Below are 17,326 nucleotides of genomic sequence, written 5' to 3'. Positions count from 1 at the left end.
CATAATGAAAATAGTATAATAAGTGAATTCAATTAAAAACACATAAAATAATCAAATATAGAACCTTACACAAATACATAGAGATGATGTACTTGGTTATAACATATGAGTACAATAATAAATATGAACACTACAATTTGTGAATTCAATTAAAAACACATAAAAGAATCAAATAAAAGAATGATAAAAATTATACACAGATACATAGAAACAATGTACTTGATTATAACATATGAGCACAATGATAAATTTGATCTGGAAAAAAGTTATGATAAAACCATATGCAAATGCAAAATAAATTTTATACTCGGTCATAATATATGAGTACAATAATAAATGTTGTCTGGAGAAAGATAGACAAATTAAATAACTTTACAGTGCATGCAGATATATGAAATGAATTATGTTATTAAGTAGATAACTTCACAGCACTTGCAAATATGTGAAAAGAATTATGTAATTAAGTAAAGGATATTTCAATGTATGTACCAAAAATGTTACATAAATGATGAAAGGAAAAACAAAAAAATAAAATAAAATGAAAAAAATAATAAAAATAAAAACAATAATACACAAAAGGAAGAAATGTGACTAAGTAATAAAAAAATAAGAAATAATTAAAAAATAAGGAAAATATTGAAAAAATTAAAGAAAATTAAAAAGAATTATTATAAAAATATATATTAAAAAAGTACAAAAAATACAAAATAAAAAATAAAAATTGTACATATATAGTGTAAATTTTAATATACAATTTTTTGTCGATGCTTCATCTAACCATGTTTTAGTAAGCAGTGTTTTGAGAATATAACAAGTGTATTTAAAGAATGAATAGAAAAAATGTATATATGTGTGGATGCAATTTAATCATTGGATTCGTTTAGTGAATAGTTAAACTAAACTAATCCAATGATTTCTTCCTTTTATTATTTGAAAATACCAATTTGGACGTTTTGGTGAGAAAAAAACTAGCCCGCGCCTATTTACGGCCTGAGCCCTTACCGCTCACAGGCTCCCTGTGCGGTAACCATGCAGCATGCACCTACTGATGATTACCGCCACGAATGCCCCCCCCCCCTCCCCGTAGTAGAAAATAAAAAATTATTTTCTACGGCGGGGTTTGGCACACACCAAACTCAGAATTACAAGTGGGCGCATGTCCTAGCCCGGTGGTAGTGCCAATTTGGCCCGTGCCACCCGCGCATTACCCTCCCGCACTTTAGTAAAAGGGCCTCTTAGTGCTTCCTAAATAGAAGGCAGTAAGTTATCCTGTGTTAGTGTCCTGCAGGTGCTATATGCTAAACTTCCAGAAATCACTAAAAACCAATCTGTTCAAAAAGGCATACCCCACCGATCCTACTTAAATGCCTGATCCCTGCAACACAACAAAACCAAAGTACGTAATGGACAAAACTCAACCCTTGTGATGTACGATTTCCTAATGTGGCTATGCCACGTGATCTCTATCTTACCACAACATCACTTTGTATTTGTTCTCACCGGAGTCTGCAAACGCCCTCCGCTACTATGTAAGCCACATTGAGCCTACAAATAGGTGGGAAAATGTGGGATACAAATGTAACAAATCCTATATAATAATTCTCACCTCCAACGTTCTGATGCTGCCTGGGACCGTGGATCCCTCGGAGGTGGTCTGCTTCCGTCGGTAGATCAGAGTGATGTCATGACTTCCACACTGCGTGAAAACTACTGGTAGTGCTGCTGGAGCTCCGACAACGGTAATGGCACCGCAAACACCCCCCAAACCCCCTTCTGACGTTTCAGGACCCTACTCCCACTCCCCCCTCCCACTCTCTCACCCTCCCCTTCGTAACAGCCACCTGCTTAAAAGTTCTTAACTCCTGCACGCAGGGATGCCGCTACCGACAGCCTTTTCTTCCGCTTCTGTTTCAGCTGTCCCTGTGGTCCCGCCCTTCAGGGCGGGACCACAGGAACAGCTGAAACACAAGTGAAAAAAAACCTGTCGGAAGCGGCGTCCCTGCGTGCAGGAGGCTCTCTACCCCCTGCCCTACCCCTCTTCAATGCTGCCGCCGGGACCCCGGTAAGAGAGGGGGAGAGGGGGGTTGGCAATTTTGGAGGGGGGGCGACGTGCACATTGGGGGATGGGGGGAGGGAGGGGGTGCTGGAACTCGGAGGGAGGACAGAGTGAAGGAGAATGACAGAGGGAGGGAGGAAGCCATGGAAATCGGAGGGGAGGAAAGGGGGCTGTGGGACTTGGAGGGGACAGAGGGAGAGAGCGAGGGAGGGGGGGAAGAAAACCTTGCTAGCGCCTGTTTCCTTTCATACAGAAACGGGCCTTTTTTACTAGTAAATAAATAAATGTACACTCTGCAATAAAAAAAAAATAGAGGGAATGCCCCCAAAAGGTGCCATGTGAAATCTGGACTTAGCACTCAGTAAATTTCTGCTTTACAATGCGTTAAATCCAAATGTTAGTGCTTCCGATCAGATACCGCATTCAATTCAAGCTTCTCCTTCTTACCTACAAATGCACTCAGTCTGCTGCCCCTCACTATCTTTCTACCCTCATCTCCCCTTACGTTCCCGCCCGTAACCTCCGTTCACAGGATAAATCCCTCCTCTCAGTACCCTTCTCCACCACCGCCAACTCCAGGCTCCGCTCATTCTGCCTCGCCTCACCCTATGCTTGGAACAACCTTCCTGAACCCTTACGCCAAGCCCCCTCCCTGCCCATCTTCAAGTCTTTGCTTAAAGCCCACCTCTTCAATGCTGCGTTCGGCACCTAACCCTTACCGTTCAGTGAATCCAGACTGCCCCAATTTGACTGCCCCTATCGGACCGACCGTTCACTTGTCTATTAGATTGTAAGCTCTTTGAGCAGGGACTGTCTCTCTTTGTTAAATTGTACAGCGTTGCGTAACCCTAGTAGCGCTCTAGAAATGTTAAGTAGTAGTAGTAGTAATTTAGTAAGAGGGTCCCTTTGTTATTTGATTATTTAATATGTTTTACTTTGGGCTGCTTACTATTTTGGATATACATGATATAAAAATTTTAAATAAATAGATTTACCTTGTAAAATTATTAAAAACAGTAAAATCCTTGTTTGTTGTACATCGAAGAGCAGTTAGCTTGTGAATGCCAACAAAGATATGTCTTAGCTCTGTTTTCAGTTCTGTACCTCCACCTGTTGGTTGATGGACACAACTATCCCACAGGTTCTGGAATAGTAGGAAGGATTAATGGAAAGAAAATGATCAGGTAAGGCCTAATTTCTGAGGCAAGCATTACATTTTAGTCCTTAGCAAACATATACCAAATAATAGGTACAATGAACATGTCACAATATTTCATGTGTGTCCGTTAAAGCATAGTTTGCATGTTATGGTCATTTATTTAGATGTGGGCACTGGCTAATGTAAGCACATACCTGCTAATGTCTTCCAACCCCAGTTTAGCACGTTTAAGTTGAAAGCTGATAGCATGCTCTCTATTTCTCAGTGCTAAATGGCCTTGGAGTACATGCTAACCTTTAATGTGTAGGCCCTTTAGCTTTGTTTGTAAAGATTTGAAAAGGTGTGAGCAAAATTTACATAAATAATAATAATTTCTGGTACAAAGCCAATGGCTGAACTGTTCAGTATTGACAGTGACTGATGGCATCGCAAATTCCTTGTGCCAGCCACACACCAAATACATAAACATATAAATATATAAGTATTGCCATACTGGGACAGACCAAAAGTCCATCAAGCCCAGCATCCTGTTTCCAACAGTGGCCAATCCAGGTCACAAATACCTGGCAAGATCCCCAAAAAAGAACAAAACATTCTATACTGCTTATCTCAGAAATAGTGGATTTTCCCCAAGTCCATTTAATAATGGTCTATGGACTTTTCCTTTAGGAAGCTGTCCAAACCTTTTTTAAACTCCGCTATCTAACCGCCTTTACCATATTCTCTGGCAACGAATTCCAGAGTTTAATTACACGTTGAGTGAAGAAAACATTTCTCCAATTCGTTTTAAATTTACTACATTGTAGCTTCATCGCATGCCCCCTAGTCCTAGTATTTTTGGAAAGCATGAACAGACGCTTCACATCTACCCGTTCAACTCCACTCATTATTTTATAGACCTCTGTCATATCTCCCCTCAGCCACCTTTTCTCCAAGCTGAAGAGCCCTAGCCGCTTTAGCCTTTCCTCATAGGGAAGTCGTCCCATCCCCTTTATCATTTTCGTCGCCCTTCTCTGCACAAAAGCAATAATGTAGGAGTTAAGATAAAACAGCTCTTGCATTCAGGGGAACAAAACATCAGTTATGGTGAAGTACATTAGCATGGTTTCATAATGTTGTAGTCCTGCATGAGATACAAATAGCTTTGCATTAGAAAGCAGTTTTCCTTCTCACTTTGGGGGCTAACATGCCACAAACATTTGAATCTCTTCCCAGGCTCAAGTGAGAGAGTTTTAAGCTCCACAAGCGGTTTCCTGATAAAGTTTAACAGGGATTGTAAATCAGCTGGAAGTGAGCCCAAATTTCCAGTTCAAATGACTGGCCAATGAAATGTTATTTCTTTGTAGAGCAAAACTAGTTCACCTGTATAATAAATGTCACCATGTGAAAGAAACATTAGTGATAAGAGTGGTGGCCCTCAGGTCATAAACCATGGCAACCGGCCATCGACAATCAGGAGCAAAACAAATGAATGCCACCTTGTATTTAGGCAATCAGGTAATGCTCACTATACATCATGGGGCACCCAAACACATATGACCTAAGTGTAATAAATAAAAAAATTCATTAGTCTCTCAGTTTGAATATTAGCTCCCAAATTCTATAAATGACCCTAAAAATTGCATGAGCAATTTAATTGAATATTGAAACAATTACCGCTGATAATTGGGCCCTAACAATCAATTACTGGTGCTAATTATATCAATTGTGAAATTCATACATTCATTTCTAGCTGCCGGGATCCAAAAAGGGGGTGCAGCCATTGGAGGGTCATGTGTGGATCAGGAGCGTTCCTTCAATTTAAGCACGCTGTAATAGAATAAGGGCAAGGCCACCAGTGCTGTAGTCTCCGGTCTCACCTGCCTGCCCTCGGCTCCGTCTAACACTGGACCCCCTGCATTAAAATCAGCAGTGCCTCAGCTCCATTTGGAAAGGCATATCGCCTCCCTTCGTGCCCTCCCTGTGTCCCGCCTTCGTGGAAACCGGAAGTAACATCAGACAAGGGTGGGACACAGTGAAGGAAGGCCCGAAGGGAGGCGATCTGCCTTTTCCAAATGGAGCTGAGGTGCTGCGGATTTTAATGCAGGGGGCCCGGTGGCGGAAGGAGCCGAGGGAAGGCACATGAGACCGGGGACTGCAGCGGAGGCGGGGGGGGGGGGGGCGGCCTTGCCCCGGGCCTGGCTTAGTCTCTCGGCGGCTCTGTATAAGGGGGATCCGCACCTAATTTAAGCACAAGGAGTTGGTGTAAATCTTAGTATCTAAAGTTAGGTGCAGATCCACCGCTAAGTGCTTTTCTATAAACGACACCTAACGTTGAGTGTCATTTATAGAATTGTGCTGAGGGGGAGATTCTGTACATGTTGCTTCAAAAATCCGTGTGGAAAACCGGCTAAGCGTATTCTATAAGCGGCACCTAGATTTAGGCATGGTATATAGAATATGCTTAGTTGATATCCTAGCATAAATCCTAGTATGTTGATTTAGGTGCATGGGGCCATATTCTATAACTACGCATGTACATTTCAGAATGACCAGGAAATGGCCATTTCCCCACCCATAACCACGCCCCTTTTTGCCTGCGCACATTAGAAGTTAGGTGCAGTGCATTACAGAATACGCTTAACGACTTGTACATGTAAATTGTAATTATTGTCGATTAGTACTCATTATTGCTTGTAAGAGCTGTTATCAACGCTGATTAGCTTGTTGAGCCAATTAAGTTATGGACGTTGTTATAGAATATGCTTGGAGTTTGGCTCAGAGAAGGGCGACAAAAATGATACAGGGGATGGGACGACTTCCCTATGAGGAAAGGCTAAAGTGGCTAGGGCTCTTCAGCTTGGAGAAAACGCGGCTGAGGGGAGATATGATAGAGGTCTATAAAATAATGAGTGGAGTTGAACAGGTAGATGTGAAGCGTCTGTCTGTTCATGCTTTCCAAAAATACTAGGACTAGGGGGCATGCAATGAAGCTACAATTCGTTGCCAGAGAATGTGGTAAAGGTGGTAGGCTTAGCGGAGTTTTAAAAAGGTTTGGACGGCTTCCTAAAGGAAAAGTCCATAGACCGTTATGAAATGGACTTGGGGAAAATCCACTATTTCTGGGATAAGCAGTATAAAATGTTTTGTACATTTTTGGGATCTTGCCGGGTATTTGTGACCTGGATTGGCCACTGTTGGAAACAGGATGCTGGGCTCGATGGACTTTTGGTCTTTCCCAGTATGGCAATACTTCTGTACTTATGAGCTGGAGAACAACCATGCCAAACCATCTAGAGGCATCCCCTTCATTCTCCCCAAATCTGTTTTCTGCAAGCAATTTGCTCGTTGTGCTCTGCTTGGAAAGTGATGTTGGCCAGTAACATTGTTCTGATAAATTATTTGTGCTCAGTGGGGGTGGTGGTGGCGGTAAAATAAGATTGTGTATTATTGCAAGCTTACTGTAAACCTGCACAGCCTGAAGAGTGCAGACAGTCCTTAGCCTTTCACATGTAGAATGCACAAAAGCACCAGAGGCTATGAACCGCCCCTATAAATGTTTTAATTCCCATTGTTTCAGATTTACTACACTGTAAGACTGTCTTGCACAGCTCCCTTGGCATATCAGCCAAAAAGATCACATCATTTATGGAAAACAGTGCTGATGCACACCTTTCCCGTAATTTTCTGGTTAAATCTTCAACCATTGTGTAATTTATGAACTAAATAATTAACAGACATAAATGACAAAATAGCAAAGGAACCATTGAAGGGGGGAAAAGGATCCATCCTACTCATTTGTTGGTTAAAATTAGAAAGTGGTTCAATGGTTCACTTTGTACAGCCTAGAAACAAAAACCTGTGTGTGTACAAAGCTATGTTGTTCTAGTTTTGATGTTTGTAAGGATGTGTTGCTTCAATGGTGGTGCCTGTTGCTAAGGATATGTCTGGGAGTGTGTTGGTCAGTTTATCCACTTCTGCATCATTGCTACTACATGGAGGGGGTGCCTGTGGACATGAAAGAAGCTAGTGTTGGTGGGGACCCCATTTCTTGTCAGCACAACGAGAGGCTTGTGTGGCAGTGACTAAGACCACAGATGATGGAGAGCCCAGGCCTTGTCATCCAAAGCTGAGTCAGCACAGTGAAGAATAAACTCATGGACAGCAGGGAGCCAGTGGGGTCAGAACGGAAGGTGGTAAGTTCTTTACATCAGGCTTATATACCGCTCTATATCAGATGGCTCTGAGAGGTTTACAATAAGGGAAACCAAGGAAAACCCTTGGGAAGATAGCATACTTGTTGAAAATATACAAATCGAAATACAAAAGTACAAAATAGTATACAATCATTAACAGCTTCTGAGCGGTTTACAGTAAGGAAAACCATGGACAGTCCCTTGGAAGATAACATACTTGTAAGAAATAAATAAGGCATATACAAAAGTACAAAGTACTATGCAATCACGAACGGTTTTCATCCAAATTTTGTCTGAATGTTAGCTAGAATCTTTTGTAGAATGTTTTCAATTTTGTTCTCAATAGTGCGTAATTAGACAACTGATTAAAACAAAAGGATACCAGCTTCCATATCTTAGATGTTTGCACAGCAAGTAATTTATCATACATGGAAAATCTCTTTATACCCTTAATGTATAAAGGGTATAAATGTACTCCCAAAAACCCTGAGGACTACGTATGACCACCTCAACTTCCAGAAATTACTAAAGACTTACCTGTTCGGAAGAACATATCCTACTGACCCAACTTAATTATCTAAATCCAACAACACAAAGAAATCCAAACTTGTATTGATCTTTATATTCGTTACATAACTTCCCTCTTTATGATCCCTTGATGTGTCTGTTTATATCTATTTCATTGTAGATAACTTCAATCTATATTTGTTTCTTCAACGTAGGTGGCTATCACCTCACGGCACTATGTAAGCCACATTGAGCCTGCAAATAGGTGGGAAAATGTGGGGTACAAATGTAACAAATAAATAAATAAACAGGAGGTAAAGCAAAGTAGGAAAAATTACACATTTTCCAAAGCTTGTTAAATTTACCAAATTTGATAAGAGAAACTAAGTAGTCTGGACTGCTTCCTGATAAGATTTTAAATAGCATACAACATAGTTTAAAGTGAATTCTAGCTTGTATAGACAGCCAGGTTAAGTTGAAATAGTAAGCTGAGATTCTATTAAATTTCTGCAAGGAGAAAATAAGTCTGACTGCATTGTTGTGGATAGTTTGCAGTTTATGAATTAACTGCTTCGGTGACCCCAGATAGATGAAGTTGCAATAATCTAGATTAGACAGTAGAATCAAATCATAGTGCACATCACTTCAACCACGTCACTCGCCTCCTCTGCCTCGAGCACTGGTTACCTGTCTCTTTCCGTATCCACTTCAAGCTTCTTGTGCTAGTTTTCAAAGGACGTTTTTCCTCTGCAGCTGCCTACTTACATCAGCTTCTGATTCCTTAATCCCCATCTCACCTCCTGCACTCGGGCATCTGATCTCCTGCTGTGTGTTCCTTCACCAGCGGATCTTCACCTTATAATTTTTCATGACACTGCTTTCAGCTATCTAGTCCTAAGCTTTGGAACTCTCTTCCCCCTCTCTTTGGTCTTCCCCCTCCCTTCCTTCATTCAAAGTTCTTCTTGAGTAGAGAGGTGTGGTAGCCGTGTTAGTCCACTTTTAAAGGTAATCAATAGAAATAAAGTAAAACATGGAAAAGAAAATAAGATGATACCTTTTTTATTGGACATAACTTAATACATTTCTTGATTAGCTTTTTCTTTGTCAGATTGGAAATAAGCAAATGTTGGTAGATGACAGTGAATATATTATTAATTTAGATTTTGCTCACACCTTTTTCAGTAGTAGCTCAAGGTGAGTTACATTCAGCTACACTGGATATTTCTCTGTCCCAGGAGGGCTCACAATCTAAGTTTGTACCTGAGGCAATAGAGGGTTAAGTGACTTGCCCAAGATCACAAGGAGCAGCAGTGGGATTTGAACCAGCCACCTGTGGATTGCAAGACTGGTGCTCTAACCACTAGGCCACTCCTCCATAAAGTATGTATAAAGTTCTTCTTAAGACCTACTTTTTCCCCCTGGCTTTCCAATCCTTCCCCTATTAGGGCCTCTCTTGGCTTTCTTTTTTACTCTGGCTGGCATCTTCATCTGTGTTGTAAACCATGTAGTTGCCTGTTTGGATCTATTTTGCGGTATACCAAGCCCAAATAAGTAAATAAAATAAATAAAATCAAAATTGTTCTATTTAAAAAAAAATTCTAATTCTCCTTAGTCTCCTCATCAACAGGAAAGAGCCATGCACATACCCCATATACAGATCTAAACTCACCACATACATGCTTAGCATATGCATCCCCCCCCCCCCCATCCCCTGCCATTTTACAGAGATAGTATAAAATGTAACAAGTACAAAATAACAAATACAAACATAAAAAAGCACACAAGGACCTACAAGACTGGAACTAACAAGAGTCCTTTATTGTAAGACCCAGCATGGGCCGTGTTTTGAAGTGAATTGCGTACAGAGAAGGGCAATTAAAATGTTAAAGGGGGTGGGATGACTTCCCTATAAGGAAAGGCTAAAGCGGCTAGGGCTCTTCAGTTTGGAGAGGGGAGATAAGACAGAGATCTATAAAATAATGAGTGGAGTGGAATGGGTAGACGTAAATCGCTTGTTCACGCTTTCCAAAAATACTAGGACTAGGGGGCATGCAATGAAGCTACAAAGTAGTAAATTTAAAACAAATCAGAGAAACTATGTCTTCACTCAACTTGTAATTACTCTGGAATTTGTTGCCAGAGAATGTAGTAAAAGCAGTTAGCTTTGCGGGGTTTAAAAAAGGTTTGGACGGCTTCCAAAAAGAAAAGTCCATAGACCAGTATTAAAATGGACAGGGAAAATCCATTGCTTATTTCTAGAATAAGCAGCATAAAATGTATTGTACTGTTTTGGGATCTTGCCAGGTACTTATGATCTGGATTGGCCACTGTTGGAAACAGGATGCTGGGCTTGATGGACCTTCGTTCTGTCCCAGTATGGCAATACTTATGTACTTAAGCTTCGGCAATGCAGGCCAATGCTCTTAAGTAAACAGTGTACTGCAGGACAAGACACCATAGTGTGGCTTTCTTTAAAATGCCAAAAAAGAGTCACCTAGTATGTTTTAAATTGATCTATGCACTTGTATCTCTTTTTTGGCAGTTTAAAGAAAGCCACAGCATTCACTATGGTGCCTTGTCCTGGGTCTTTATAATAAAGGACTCTTGTTAGTTCAAGTCTTGTAGGTCCTTGTGTGCTTTTTCTGTTTGTATTTTTTACAGAGATAATATACACCATGCCCCTCCCCACTGGTCCCCCCCTCTCCACACATGTGTACAAGTCTAACAAGGAGAAAATGCACCTTTGAGTCATTTATAGATTTTTCTATTTATGTTTTTAGCATGCACTTTCCAACTTGTTTAATTGCAGACTGACTTTTATCATTTGTTGTCATGGTTAGCCATGAGTTCTTTGGGTTGTACAGAACTCTGGATTACTTTAAGATGTTTGCAAATGATGGGAACAGTCATCCGCTCCATCCCTCTGAAGCTTAGCACTCAGATAACGTCAACCGTGATGGTTTCAATGTCTGCCCCATGGAGGTGAACGAACCTTTGGTGTTTGGAGAGAGTACTTTCTGTCTCCATGCTCTTGAAACTTGCTTTGCTCTTTTATTCTTGGGTAATTTGTTTTGAAGAGGAAAGTTGTCATTTCTTTAACATGGAATTTGATGTACCACTTATCCAGTAAAAGCTGTCCACAGCAATGCGGAGACTTGAAGATAAACAGCAATCAGAAAAGAAAAAAAACAAGATATAAGTTTCACTGCTATGTTCTAAGGTTTGGAAGTTCCTCTTAGTAAGGACCCTGTCCGCTAAGCTGTGCTCTCAGCCAGTTAACGTGTGTTCACTGCACTAGAGGTCAGCTTTAGCACCAGAAAGACATGGTTCAATTCCATGTTAAATATAATGAACCAAAGGCATGTAAGTCAGATCATTACTATGCAAATCAAACTGCAAACCTGCGCTAATGTTGGCATGTTGCACTATGCAAGATTGTGATTTACCCCCCCCCCCCCCCCCCCCCCACAACTTAAAGTTACTAACAGATGCCAGTGCTATGTGTCACATTCTGATGTACTGTTAAGAGTCAGGCAGAGCAGGAATGACTCCATAGAGGTCCTATTTATTTATTTTATTTATTTGTTACATTTGTATCCCACATTTTCCCACCTATTTGCAGGCTCAATGTGGCTTACATAGTACCGTAGTGGCGTTCGCCAGTTCCGGCATGAACAAGTACAAGGTGTTATTGTGGTAGGATAAGGTTCATGTAAGGTAGGTATAATGGGGAATTTAGGGAAGAAGAGGGAAGTTGGGGTGTGTTCATTCCGATCTTTGGCTTTGTTGTGTTGCAGGTACTCAGGCTTTTATGTTGGGTCGATGGGATATGCCTTTCTGAACAGGTGTGTTTTTAGTTCTTTCCAGAAATTTAGGTGGTCGTACGTTGTTTTTACTATTTTTGGGAGTGTGTGCCATAGTTGTGCGCTTAAATAGGAAAAGCTGGATCATAGGTGCCCGGTATAAGAGGCTTGGAGAGGCTAAGCCTCCCCCCTGCTGCAGCAGAATGGATCAGCTGTGGAGTCCAGCTGCTCTGAGGGGATTAAATTGTTGATTTACCTCCATCCTCACAGCAGGAGCTGCAGTGAAAGCCCTCTAGCAGTTGTAGAAATTGGTTTATGGTTTGTTTAGCTTTCTGCTGGGAAAGCAGGGGGGGTTGGCTGGTGGTGTCCTGGGTTGCCAGGGAGATATTTAACAAGGATGACTTCCTGACCTGCACTGAAGACAGATAGCAGCAGAACGGATACTGGGCCAGCATGATCAGAAAAAGTCACCAGACAACAAAGGTAGAAAAGATCATTTTATTTTCATTATAGTGTTTGGAATATGTCCACTTTGAGAATCAGGTGCTCAACATTAAAAGTTTATATTTATTTATTTAATTATTTATGGCATTTTATCCCACATTAAACATGAATTAGGGTGTTTTGTGGCTCTACATGAGAATTGTAATGATATGATCCCTTGTTTCATATTGTTGACAGTCTGCATTTTCCGTATGGGTGGTATATTGGTGTATTAGGTCTGCCCAGTGTAATATTTATGGTACAGTAAGGTTCTGAGTGTGTTTTTGGACAAAGTTGTGCATAGTGTTTTGCAGTTGAGCGATTGTGGTTAGAATATGCTTTGAGCAACCACTTTATTCTTTGACATATGATGCATATCTAATATCTAAATTTAATAAAAGGTATTAATAAAGACTTATTTTTATTTATTTTTTCTGCGTGTTATCAGACAATTATGGATTTAAGCATCACCCCTGGCCCCACCCTAACCCCGCCCCCTTTAGCCTCCCCAAACAGTTGGGCCACCGATCGCCTATGAGCTGGATGCATACGTTGATTTGTATTTGAGTCATTTGCTGCTTGGGTAATGAAGATTTAGGTATGTTCGTGCTGATCTTGTTGTGTTTCTGGTTGGCAGGTCTATGAGGTCTGTCATGTATCCCGGGGCTTTGCCGTAGATAATTTTGTGAACCAGGGTGCAGATTTTAAAAGCGACATGTTCTTTGGTTGGGAGCCAGTGCAGTTTTTCTCGGAGGGGTTTGGCGCTTTCAAAACGTGTTTTTCCAAATATAAGCCTGACTGCTGTGTTTTGAGTGGTCTGAAGTTTCTTTATAATTCGTTCTCCGCAACCCGCATAGATGCCGTTGCAGTATATTATTTCTAGGCTCCAGGGATGGCTGCTTATATACGAGGCAGGGGCATAGCCAGATGGCCAGTTTTGGGTGGGCCTCAGCCCAAGGTGGGTGGGCATGGAATTCGCCCTCCCGGCCCCCCTCTGGTTTGCTCCTTTCTCCACCCCTCCCTGCCCACAGACCCCAAATATTAAATACTTGAGCTGGCGGGGATCCCCAAACCCTGCCAGCTGAAGATTTCCTCCTCCTCCTCGAGCATCCAGCACTCTGCCAAACTGCAGCCAGCAGCCCTTGCCTCAAACTGATGCTGCTGCCGGCAGGCCGTGCATGCTCAGTGCTTTTGCACGTGCGAAAACTGAGCATGTGCAGAAGGGCCATCTCAGCGTCAGCTCAAAGCAAGTGCTGCTGGCTGACATTTGGAAGCGCACTGGCTGCCCAAGGAGAGAAAATCTTCAGCTGGCAAGGTTTGGGGATCCCCACTAGCCACAGCAAGAGTGTTGCAATTTTGGGTGGGCCTGAGTCCAAAGTGGGTGGGCCCAGGCTAGGGTTACCATATGTCTGGATTTACCAGGACATGTCCTCTTTTTGAGGACATGTCCGGACGGGTTTTGCCAGTCCACCCGTTTGTCCGGATTTCTGGACAAACAGGCAGGCGGGCGGCGGGCCTATCCTAGCCTCCCCTTCCCTTACTTACTATCTATTCCCCTGGTGGTCTAGTGACCTCTTCGGGGCAGGAAAGAGCCCCCTCTTTCCTACCCGGAGTGCTGCCCTTGCCCTGCATCCTGTTGCTGTGACGGTCTCGGGATTCAAAATGGCCGCCGAGAGTTGAAGCAGACTCGCGAGACTTCAACTCTCGACGGCCATTTTGAATCCAGAGACCGTCACAGCAACAGGATGCAGGGCAAGGGCAGTGCTCCGGGCAGCAAAGAGGGGGCTCATTCCTGCCCCGAAGAGGTCACTAGACCACTAGGGCAGTAGATAGTAAGTAAGGGGAGGGGAGGTGACGGGGGGGGGGCAGGGGAGGGGAATAAGTGACCCGGGGGGAGGGGAATATGTGACAGGGGGCGGGGTGAGGATGCGAAAGAGGCATGGTGAGGATTGAAAGGGGCGGGGCAGGGGGCGGGACATGTGTCCTCTTTTTGAGAGGACAAAATATAGTGAAGAGTTTCAGTTCTGACCATTATCAGAGCCTAAAGCATCTGTTGTAATTCATATGAAGTATGAAAACAGCACAAACAGATGTTAAGGGAAGCAAAATTTTAAATTACCGGTGAGAGCAGTGTGACCCTATCAGGTGAAACACAACTTTTATCTTAATACAAAAAAAAAGAAAGGAACCCTCCGAAGAAGTCACACAGGTGAACAATTGATTTGAAGGATCAGGATATCACTTTGCTTAAATACAGAGCAGAAGGGCATGCTTGGCCTTCCACCGAGCTAGGAGTGTGTTGTCCTTGTGAAGCTCAGCAATTTGAAAGGTGATATGATTGTGGAAGTGACCACCAGATATGAGCATGGTGTGACCTTTCGCACACAGGTACCTAACCGCTAATGGTTTGTATAATCTCACAGAAATGGTTTCATGTGAACTTGGGCCCTAGTATTGAATTCAGGGAAATCTCATACAGAAATTACATACCTACATACCTTGACTTGTAAACTTGACTCTTGTGTTAAAGGTTTCTGGATATACCACGTGTCACACAGAGTTCAAGTAGCTTGCTGGCTATTGGCAGAGATGCCCTCAGTGTCCATGACGCCAGATGTGGCACTGGGCTGCTGTTCATGCCCTCTGTTGGTATGTTCCGCCATGCAGTGTAGCTTTCTACTAATCTTTACCATCCCTTTTTGCTTTCTTGGATAGGTCCTTCACTATCTTCACAGCAGATTCAGCTTTGTCATTAGCTAGTGGGTGTCTCGGTGATGTAGCAACATGTTCAAACCCCCACTTAACAGAAGATTTTTTTAAAGTTGCATTCATGTAAATTGAGAGTCATTATCTGATATCTTTCTATCAGGTTGGCCATAATGTGGAAAACTGTATCTTGCAACACTGATTGTGGCTTCAGCAGACAAGTCTGAGAGCAATTCAGTTTCCCAGAAGTCTGAATAGTGATACATTATCAACAGGAACTCTTTCCCAACAAATTTAAATAAGTCCATGTTGACAGTCTGCCAGGGCCACATTGGTATGTAATGTGATGTCATTGTTTCCTTCTGCTGCTCATGTGCATATTAATTGAATACATGGAACAAGTGCTTACAAAGTCTTAGATCTCACTTTGTATGTTAGGCCAGAAAAGGCTATGCCAGCCTGTAGCATGCTTCACCTCTGATATGGCTTAAATGTAAACATTTTAGCATCTCTAATCAGTGGCATAGCCAGACCCAGTATTTTGGATGGGCCCAGAGTTAACTTAGATGGTCCCTTCCACGCCATGGCACTCTCCCCCCACCCCAGAGATATAAAAAATTTATAGGCTTCTTTCACCTACCCCACATCAACATCTCTCCTCTTCCGCTGCGTCCCGGCATCTGCCCGCCCGTCGCTGAACCATGTTCCTCCCTGGTGTACCTTACAGGTGCCCCCAGCACTTGCAGTGATTTATTTTTTCTGCCTGCGCCGGCCCGCAGGCTTCCATCGGCCGGGTCCCACACTTTCTCATATAATTTCCTGTTTCCTCTCTGGCGGGACCTGGCTGATGGAAGCCTGCGGGGCTGGTGCAGGCAGCAGTAGTAAATCCAGGTGCTGGGGACGCCTATAAGGTACACCAGGAAGGGATGTGGTTTAGCAACAAGTGGGCAGATGCCGGGACACAGCAGAGAAGAAGAGATGTTGATGTGGGATAGGTGAAAAACAAAAATGGCGTGGAGGGGGATAATCGAACGGGGACGACCATCTCTAAGGGAGGCCATCTCTGAGGACATCCCCGTGAAGAGGCAGGGCATCCCGCATTATCAAAACAAGATGGACGTCCATCTTTCGTTTCGATAATACGGTCGGGGATGCCCAAATCTCAACATTTAGGTCGACCTTAGAGATGGTCGACCTAAATGTTGAAAAGGTCGACCTTAGAGATGGGCGACTTCGGATTTCGCCGATAATGAAAACCGAGGACGCACATCTCAAAAACAACCAAATCCAAGGCATTTGGTCGTGGGAGGAGCCAGCATTTGTACTGCACTGGTCCCCCTCTCATGCCAGGACACCAACCGAGCACCCTAGGGGGCACTGCAGTGGACTTCACAAATTGCTCCCAGGTGCATAGCTCCCTTACCTTGTGTGCTGAGCCCCCCCATACCTCCCCGCAAACCCACTCCCCACAACTGTACAACACTACCATAGCTCTTATGGGTGAAGGGGGGCACCTACATGTGGGTACAGTGGATTTCGGGTGGGTTTTGAAGGGCTCACATTTACCACCACACGTGTAACAGGTGGGGGGGGGGGATGGGCCTGGGTCTGCCTGCCTGAAGTGCACTACACCCAGTAAAAACTGCTCCAGGGATTTGCATACTGCTGTCATGGAGCTGGGTATGACATTTGAGGCTGGCATAGAGGCTGGAAAAAATGTGTTTTAATTTTTTTTCAGGGTGGGAGGGGGTTGGTGACCACTGGGGGAGTAAGAGGAGGTCATCCCTGATTCCCTCCGGTGGTCATCTGATCAGTTCGGGCACCTTTTAGCGGCTTGGTCATGAAAAAAATGGACCAAGTAAAGTCAGTCAAATGCTCGTCAGGGACACCCTTCTTTTTCCATTATTGGCCAAGGACGCCCATCTCTTAAGCACGCCCCCGTCCCGCCTTCGGTATGCTGCCGACACGCCCCATGAACTTTGGTCGTCCCCATGACGGAAAACAGTTGAGGACGCCCAAAATCGGCTTTCGATTATGCCGATTTGGGCGACCCTGAGAGAAGGACACCCATCTCCCAATTTGTGTCGAAAGATGGGCGCCGTTCTCTTTTGAAAATTCCCCTGATAGACTCCCCTGAATGTAGCTTCAGTTTGGTGCTACTTGGCTGCAGGAATCCCCATGGTGCTAATCTTATTTTGTCTTTAAGACACATGACATTACATGTTGCTCTAGAGTCCAGCTGACAAGGTTGTAGCATATTACTCAATCCGAGATTCACAAACCATTTTGAAGCTTTTGTTTGCGTAGTACCAAGGCACCCTTTTGAGACTGTATCGGTACTGAACAAGTGTGCATGATCTGTCTCTGTTTATCTCTTCCAGCATATGCACTTTACTTGCAGTGTTTTGCTTCCTGCTTGACTAGACACAGCCTCGTA

This window comes from Microcaecilia unicolor, chromosome 6 (genome assembly GCF_901765095.1).
Source record: "Microcaecilia unicolor chromosome 6, aMicUni1.1, whole genome shotgun sequence".
Taxonomy (NCBI): domain Eukaryota; kingdom Metazoa; phylum Chordata; class Amphibia; order Gymnophiona; family Siphonopidae; genus Microcaecilia; species Microcaecilia unicolor.
This window is presented reverse-complemented; position numbering follows the sequence as displayed.